We start from the raw sequence: 8,385 nt of genomic DNA on the forward strand, positions 1-8,385 counted from the left end.
TTTGCCTCTCCGAAAGCTGTGCGATGGAAATCTCCGAATAAATAAATAGACTTTTTAAATATGGGCTTTATATGAAATATGAAAGGATATTTGGCAAGACCATAGCCGATTTTATCGATAGAAATTAAAGTTTATATGAGAAACAAGTTGTCGAAGCGGTGAAAACAGGTTGTGTTCCGTGTTCCCACTGGATTGATACTTTTTCTGGGGAGAATAGATCCTGCATTCACCCCCCCGCCCCGGTTCTCATCGAAGCCATTGATGCGGACTACTGCCCAGTCCAGAACGGCGCTGTCCGTCGCTGAATGTGGACTAAACAGTGCACACACACGGTTGATAAATTAGCAGATATAGATAGATAGATAGAAAAACAATTAAACAATATAGTTCCAACCGGTGTCGGAGTTTCCCCCCAAACACTCCCCGAGAAGAGGGGAGGTTCTCCTCCCCTCTTCTCGGGGAGAAGAGGGGCACGACGACCGGCTCTCAGCCGGTCGTCGTGTGTGTGTGTGTGTGTGTGTGTGTGTGTGTGTGTGTGTGTGTGTGATATTGAGCGCCCGACACGGGGACACGTGTGTGTGTGTGTGTGTGTGCGTGCGTGCGTGCGTGCGTGCGTGCGTGCGTGCGTGCGTGCGTGCGTGCGTGCGTGCGCGCGCGCGCGCGCGCGCGCGCGAGCGAGAGAGATCAATAATTGATATTATATCAGTTGTATGATATTGATATGCATGCGGACAATGGGACATCCCTGATCCGACCTGTCATGTGCCGGTCGTCATGTGTGTGTGTGTGTGTGTGTGTGTGTGTGTGTGTGTGTCGGTAGCTATGTTGATTGTTGAAACATGGGCACCGTGAATCATACCTTTATTTATGCAATATGTTGCCCGTGTTTTGTGATTGGTTTGCTGCGTTCTGAATCGATAAACAAATGGCATATAGATAAGATTTATTTGAGGGAATCATTTCAATTGGTTTATTGCGTTCATGTAGGCCTATCGAAGAACCTCATAGCAAAAGTTGAAAGACAGTAGATAGCCTATGTTTATAGATAGATAAAACACAATCCCCCCCCCGTGTGTGTGTGTGTGTGTGTGTGTGTGTGTGTGTGTGTGTGTGTGTGTGTGTGTGTGTGTGTGTGTGTGTGTGTGTGTGTGATATTGAGCGCCCGACATGGGGACATGTGTGTGTGTGTGTGTGTGTGTGTGTGTGTGTGTGTGCGCGAGAGAGATCAATATATTAATATATTAATCAATTTAGATATTGATTATTTATTAAGTAATTAAAGTATGCCTAGCCTACTAGTTGGCACAATGTTTTCCCCGGGGTGGTGGAGGAGCAGACCAGAGGAGGGTCAGTGACAGACAGACAGGGCCACGGGGGCTCCCTTCCCCGGACTTGAGACTTGGGACTGAATGTCCGGAAATCACACGTAAACATAAGCTGTTTTAATTGCTTTTACGACGTGCTGGATATATACAATTGTATTTCTACGGTATGCTCTTGCTAAATCAACATTAACATTACATACAGAGCCGCTATTTAAAAAAATGCCCGGAGAGTTTCGCTCGTGGAGGAGGAGGAGAGCGGAGTGGGGGGTTTCCCCAACCCCCAAGACGAGCACTTCAGCTGGGGTAAAAGAGGGAGGAACGAGATCCGGTCCGACGGGTCCGTAGTCTCGTTCGGTTATTTACAAACAAGTTTACCAAGATTATATTATTTATTCATCCATACGTAGGTTATGATGTAACTAAATATATAATTATTTCTCCTCTACAGTCGCTATTTTACATTTTAGACTTTCAAATGCGCATCTGCTCAAACTGCCCGTTTTCTTTCTCATCTTGAGTCCAGGCAGCTTGAGTGACAGGTACCTTGTACACGCCCACTTTCTCAAAAAAAAGCAGCTTCGAAATGAGTTCAGCTTTGCTTTTATTTCCAGCTTTGGCCGGTCGGAATGGGGCTTTATAAGAAGAAAAAAAAACGCAAAAAAAAAAAAGCTGTTCATTCCCAGCTTCAAAACGCAAAAGCTGCTCTGCATAGAGATAACATGGGACCACGAAGCTAAAGCAGAAGCTAGCTTCTGCAATGTGAATGGGGCTTTAGACTTTAATATATTAGCGCCCCTCACTTCACATGGGTGTGATATTTTTGTCTATATAAGCTCATGTGTAGAATCTTGTGTGCATTTCGTACATTTCGGCCAATAGCAAATAGCCGATCTACCAGCTCACAATACGTCGTGATGCAACTCATTGTGAGCTTATAAATCGGTGTATTTGTACACATTCCATACATGGGCCATTCTGCAATATGAGTAGCCTACTTTTACTTTTAGTACTTCAAGTACATTTTGATGCCAATACGGTTGTACTTTTACTCGAGCACACTTTGAATACGGGACTTCTACCTGTAACGGAGTACGTCTACATTGCAGTATTTATACTTTTACTTAACCCATTTAGACCAGGGGCCTGTTTCATGAAACTTGGATTAACTAATCCAGGATTTAGGCCAAAACCAGGCTTTTTAAATTCTGTTCTGTACAGCCTGGTTTATTCCGTTCCACTAAAGCCAAGCGAGGCTCAGAATGGGCGGATTTAGCAAGCCAGGATCATAAAGCCTGGCTGATTTACTGATCCTTCTTCTTCGTGGGGTATTATGGCAGTTTGCATCCTTAATAGTTGCATTACTGCCCCCTTCTGTATATCTCAGTATCTTTACTAATCTATTCAAGATTTACTGATACAAGGACTTAAGCTTCTAAAATAAATACTGCTGCTGTAATTAAAGAGAGAACATACTCTCAATAGTGGAAAGACTGAATGATTAACTACCCCAAAAATATAGTTTACATTTTACCACTACTATTAACTTAAAACAGAATTCTTAATATTGTAAGCATAATGATATTGTTGCATTGTGATATTTGGCCTGCATAACTCCTTGCTCTGAGGGAGCTACCTTTGGGGAAGGGGGTTGTTGTCCAGACAGGGGCCAGACTGGTGAACTGTGGGTCATGGGTTCAATAGTGGGTGAAACGTTACAATGGTAATATGTTGTAAAACAATGAGTAATGGTAATATTTAGTGGTTTTCACTTTTATAAAATATATATATATATATTTATAATATAATATAATTATTATTCTTAACCGTGCACTTGCACGACAGCAAACCTATTCTGGGGAACATTCACCAAAAGCAGCTGATCTACAAGCTCAAAAGCTGTCATGATGTTGTGCAGCCTATATATTTTGGTTCTTTGATTTTATATAGTGCTTAAATTAGTCCTTTAATGCAGACCGATACAAATAAGGCAACATAAACCCATAATAATTGAATAAGCGTGGAAACCGTCATTGGTTTGTGATCAGTTTGACTGCTTAATGAACAGTAAAGACATCAGGATTAGGTCCAAAGCATTAGTTTATATGGTAACGAACATATCTCAACCTCAACCTCAACATATCCAGGTTAACTGGTTAAATTAATCTGGCAAGATTAACCAGCTTTCATGAAACCGGTGATCCAGGATATATTAAACCAGGATATCTGTTAAGTCCCGGTTTAATCTCTAATCCAAGTTTGGTGGAACGGGCCCCCGACTGACACTAGATTCTACAAATGTCTTCTGAATTCTTAACGTTTTCAGAAACCTATGTTTTTATGTCAGTGGTTCTCAACCCTTTTTCATGTCAAGAACCCCCAGAATTATCTGTATTTGGCCGCGGGCCCCCATCTGGAAATATGTTGTTCCATTTTCGGAACTCGGGCTCGTTCCTGCAGCATCGCAGGCGTGCATTAATGACGTTAAACCACCCCCTCTCGTGTAATATTGCTTCATTATTTAATCGGTTTTCACCAGCAAAGAAATTAAATAAATTAAAGGGTGTAAAAATTCATCATAGAGTTCAATATTTATCAAACGTTTCTAGTACCTCTAGCCTAGAACAAAAGCAAATATGATGTCAAATCTAAGTAAAAGTAAAAAAAATTATCTAAATTTAATTTCATTCAGTTGTGAAAACAGACACTTGGAAAAGAGTATAGGCTATTTATTGATTGATTGAATACTTTATTAACAGGCTTTGGGCAAAGCCCCTATAGGGCCCTATAGGCTTGTTTCCATTGTGGTTCCTCTGTAAAATATCGGAATCAGTCAGAATCAGTATCGGCAGATATATGACCCTGCAGATAATCAGAGGTGGGCTAGCGGTCATAATGTCATAATCGTGCCACCCCTACGATAAAGTAGTGGTACCGCCATTGTTGTTTTTGTCGACTAAAACTAAGACAAAAAAATGTATTCGCAACCTTATTCTTCCGGTCATGACCCACAGCTTCCGAAACGTATAAAAGGTTCTACAAAATGTTTTCTAAATCCTGACAGTAATCTGAAAAACCCTATGTTTCAAACATTTTCACGTCAAGGACCCCCAAGATTATATGTAATTGGCCGCCGTAGTTGCAGGTCCCCCCCCCCCAGAAGCAAAGATTTGAGTTAAAAACGTTCACTCTGAAAGAATATATATTCAAAGATTTGCGCCACATTTTCACTTTGAAAAACAAAATAGCAGACCTACAAGCTCGTAGCGCGGCACTTATGAGCTTGTAGATCTGCTATTTGTCAATGGCTAAAGTATAATATAATGCTTAAAAGACCAAACGGGGTTCCCGCCCCAAGATGGGTTAATGTCTGAAACATCCGACGGTATAATTAAACAGAGTTACAATAGAGAAATAATCTACCAAAGACAACAACTTTTTGTGCCATGTGTATATAGGTTTTACATACAAAAGATACTTAAGAAACTAAATTGTGGTGGTCATGTTGATAGTGTCAGATTATGTGATTCCACGACTTTAGTATCTACCACTTGTCATTGTCATCCTGGAATAGAATGATCATTCGATTGTATGTTATATCATGTGTCAACTCAAATGGGGAAAATGTGAATTTATTACTATTACAACTAACCACTTCTTCCCTGTATGATTCCTCCTCATTATCCTCAGATGTGCATTTTGACCCAAGCATTTGCCACCAACAGGAACTAAAGGGTCCCCATCCCCTGTATGAGTCCTCATTCATCTATGAGCTTTTCCCCTGTATGAGTCCTCATGTGTAGTTTTAGAACGTCACTCCGAGCAAAGCCTTTACCACACACGTTACAAGTACAGGGCTTTTCCCCTGTATGAGTCATCATGTGTAGTTTTAGAACGTCACTCCGAGCAAAGCCTTTACCACACACGTTACAAGTACAGGGCTTTTCCCCTGTATGAGTCCTCATGTGTGTTTTTAGATGAACACTCTGAGCAAAGCCTTTACCACACACGTTACAAGTACAGGGCTTTTCCCCTGTATGAGTCCTCATGTGTGTTTTTAGATGTTCATTCCGAGCAAAGCCTTTACCACACACGTTACAAGTAAAGGGCTTTTCACCTGTATGAGTCATCATGTGTGTTTTAAGTTCACCACTATGTGTACAGCCTTTACCACAGACGTTACAAGTGAAGGGCTTTTCCCCTGTATGCGTCCTCATGTGTGTTTTTAGAGTAACAATCCGAGCAAAGCCTTTACCACACACGTTACAAGTACAGGGCTTTTCCCCTGTATGAGTCCTCATGTGTGTTTTAAGTTCACCACTATGTGTACAGCCTTTACCACACACGTTACAAGTGAAGGGCTTTTCCCCTGTATGAGTCCTCATGTGTGTTTTAAGTGCACTACTATGTGTACAGCCTTTACGACAGACGTTACAAGTAAAGGGCTTTTCCCCTGTATGAGTCCTCATGTGTGTTTTTAGATGAACACTCTGAGCAAAGCCTTTACCACACACGTTACAAGTAAAGGGCTTTTCACCTGTATGAGTCCTCATGTGTGTTTTAAGTTCACCACTATGTGTACAGCCTTTACCACACACGTTACAAGTGAAGGGCTTTTCCCCTGTATGAGTCCTCATGTGTGTTTTAAGTTCACCACTCTGTGTACAGACTTTACGACAGACGTTACAAGTAAAGGGCTTTTCCCCTGTATGAGTCCTCATGTGTGTTTTTAGATGAACACTCTGAGCAAAGCCTTTACCACACACGTTACAAGTAAAGGGCTTTTCCCCTGTATGAGTCTTCATGTGTGATTTTAGATGATCACTCTGAGCAAAGCCTTTACCACAAACTGTACAAGTGAAGGGCTTTTCCCCTGTATGAGTCCTCATGTGTGTTTTAAGTGCGCTACTATGTGTACAGCCTTTACGACAGACGTTACAAGTAAAGGGCTTTTCCCCTGTATGAGTCCTCATGTGTGTTTTTAGATGAACACTCTGAGCAAAGCCTTTACCACACACGTTACAAGTAAAGGGCTTTTCACCTGTATGAGTCCTCATGTGTGTTTTTAGAGTAACAATCCGAGCAAAACCATTACCACAGACGTTACAAGTAAAGGGCTTTTCCCCTGTATGAGTCCTCATGTGTGTTTTAAGTTCACTACTCTGTGTACAGCCTTTACCACACACGTTACAAGTAAAGGGCTTTTCACCTGTATGAGTCCTCATGTGTGATTTTAGATGACCACTGTGAGTAAAGCCTTTACCACAGACGTTACAAGTGAAGGGCTTTTCCCCTGTATGAGTCCTTGTGTGCATCGTCATATTTGCCTTATGATTAAAACATTTGCCACACTCTGTACAACTAAAGTGTTTTTTCCCTGTGTGGCTCCTCATGGAGTGAGTTTGTTTTGATGATTTCAGGTTCTTGGACAGCTTGCTGCTCAAAGACAATCTTTGTCCTTCCACATTCGTCTTGTGTGATTTCAGTGTGTTTAAAGTTGACTGACCTTCACTGGGCTCCTGCCACTCATCACTGTCTTCAGTGTCAGATTCAGAACAGTGTGAAGAGAGGAGCTGGTCATCACTAGTTGGTTGTGATGTTCCAGAGTCCTCTAGATCAGCTTGTGTTTTCATGAGTTGAGTTGAGGTGCCGGCTACAGGCTCTGTCTCTCTGTTTTCATCATCATGAACATCTTCACTTTTCACTGCTAGTAATGTCAATGTTGACCCATCAGCCTCCACTGGTCTTTGAAGTATCTCCCCTTGTTCCTCTTTAATCTGTGGTGGTTGTGGTTCCTCCTGGACCAGACTGGAGCTCCTCTCCTGTTGTTCAGTAAAAACCTCCTCTTTACACACAGGGAGGTGCGGGACGGCTAGAAAAAAGACACAAAGAGAGAAAAACATTTCATGTTTGAACTTTGCATTTTCCCCACGCAGTGTTTCCCGTTTTATAGCTTTGGTAGTGTTGGAAAGTTTTCTTTTCCATTTCTAAATCAAAAACAGTTTTCAGGGCTTGAAATTACATTTTTGAGCCACAAAGAAATTGTACATTAGACATGTACTTGTCTTGCATCTTTTGTTTGTATTTATATATATTATTTAGATTTACAAATACGTAGCAAGTGTTCAACAGAAGGTTATTACAAAAGAACAATTATTTTGAAAGTGAAATGTTTTGTTTTTACACTAGATGGTGCTCTTGCCAACCTATGGTCGCACACCAGATCGTTGGTAATGAGACGTTCGTTGGGCATCCGTTAAAGAAAATATGTTTGAATACATCCAACTGAAGATTGCATGGTAATCGTGCGCAAAGTGGAATAATAATGCCATTTTTATTAGGAAGAAAACTCAGACTCAATCCGTGGATCCGGATCTTCAAATAGTAAAATCAACGGGAAGTAAACATTTTTATTAAAATAATTAAACGGTACGAGTTTTGGTGATGCTCTATATTGTCTGAATCATCTTTGTTTGTGTTTGGTTAAGGTGTTCATTTATCTCGGGGTCTTGTTCACGAGTGAGGGGAGGACGGAGAAGGAGATCAGCCAGAGAAACGGAGCGGCAGGGGCGGAATTGCAGTCGCTGTACCGCACTGTTGTGACGAAAAGAGAGTTGAGCCAGAAGGCAAAGCTTTCTGTCTACCGAGCAATCTTCGCTCATTCTCTCACCTATGGTCATGAAGTGTTCCTACTCTCACCTATGGTCATGAAGTGTGGGTCATGACCGAAAGAATAAGGTCACGAATACAAGCGGCCAAAATTAGTTTTCTTCAACGGGTGGCTGGCATCTCCCTTAGAGATAGGGTGAGAAGTTCAGTCACACGAGAGAGACTCGAGTATAGTCGCTGCTTATTTGCTGCTTATTCGCAGCTTAGGTGGTTCGGGCATCTAGTTAGGATGCCTCTCGGGCGTCTCCCTAGGGAGGTCCTCGAGGCACGTCCCACTGGGAGGAGACCCCAGGGCAGACCAAGACCAGACCCTTGGAACGTCTCGGTATCCCCCAGGAGGAAGTCACTAATGTTGCTCTGGAGAGGGAAGTCTGGAACACTCTGGTGGAGCTGT

Source organism: Protomyctophum parallelum (genome assembly GCF_964188405.1).
Source record: "Protomyctophum parallelum genome assembly, chromosome: 19".
NCBI lineage: Eukaryota > Metazoa > Chordata > Actinopteri > Myctophiformes > Myctophidae > Protomyctophum > Protomyctophum parallelum.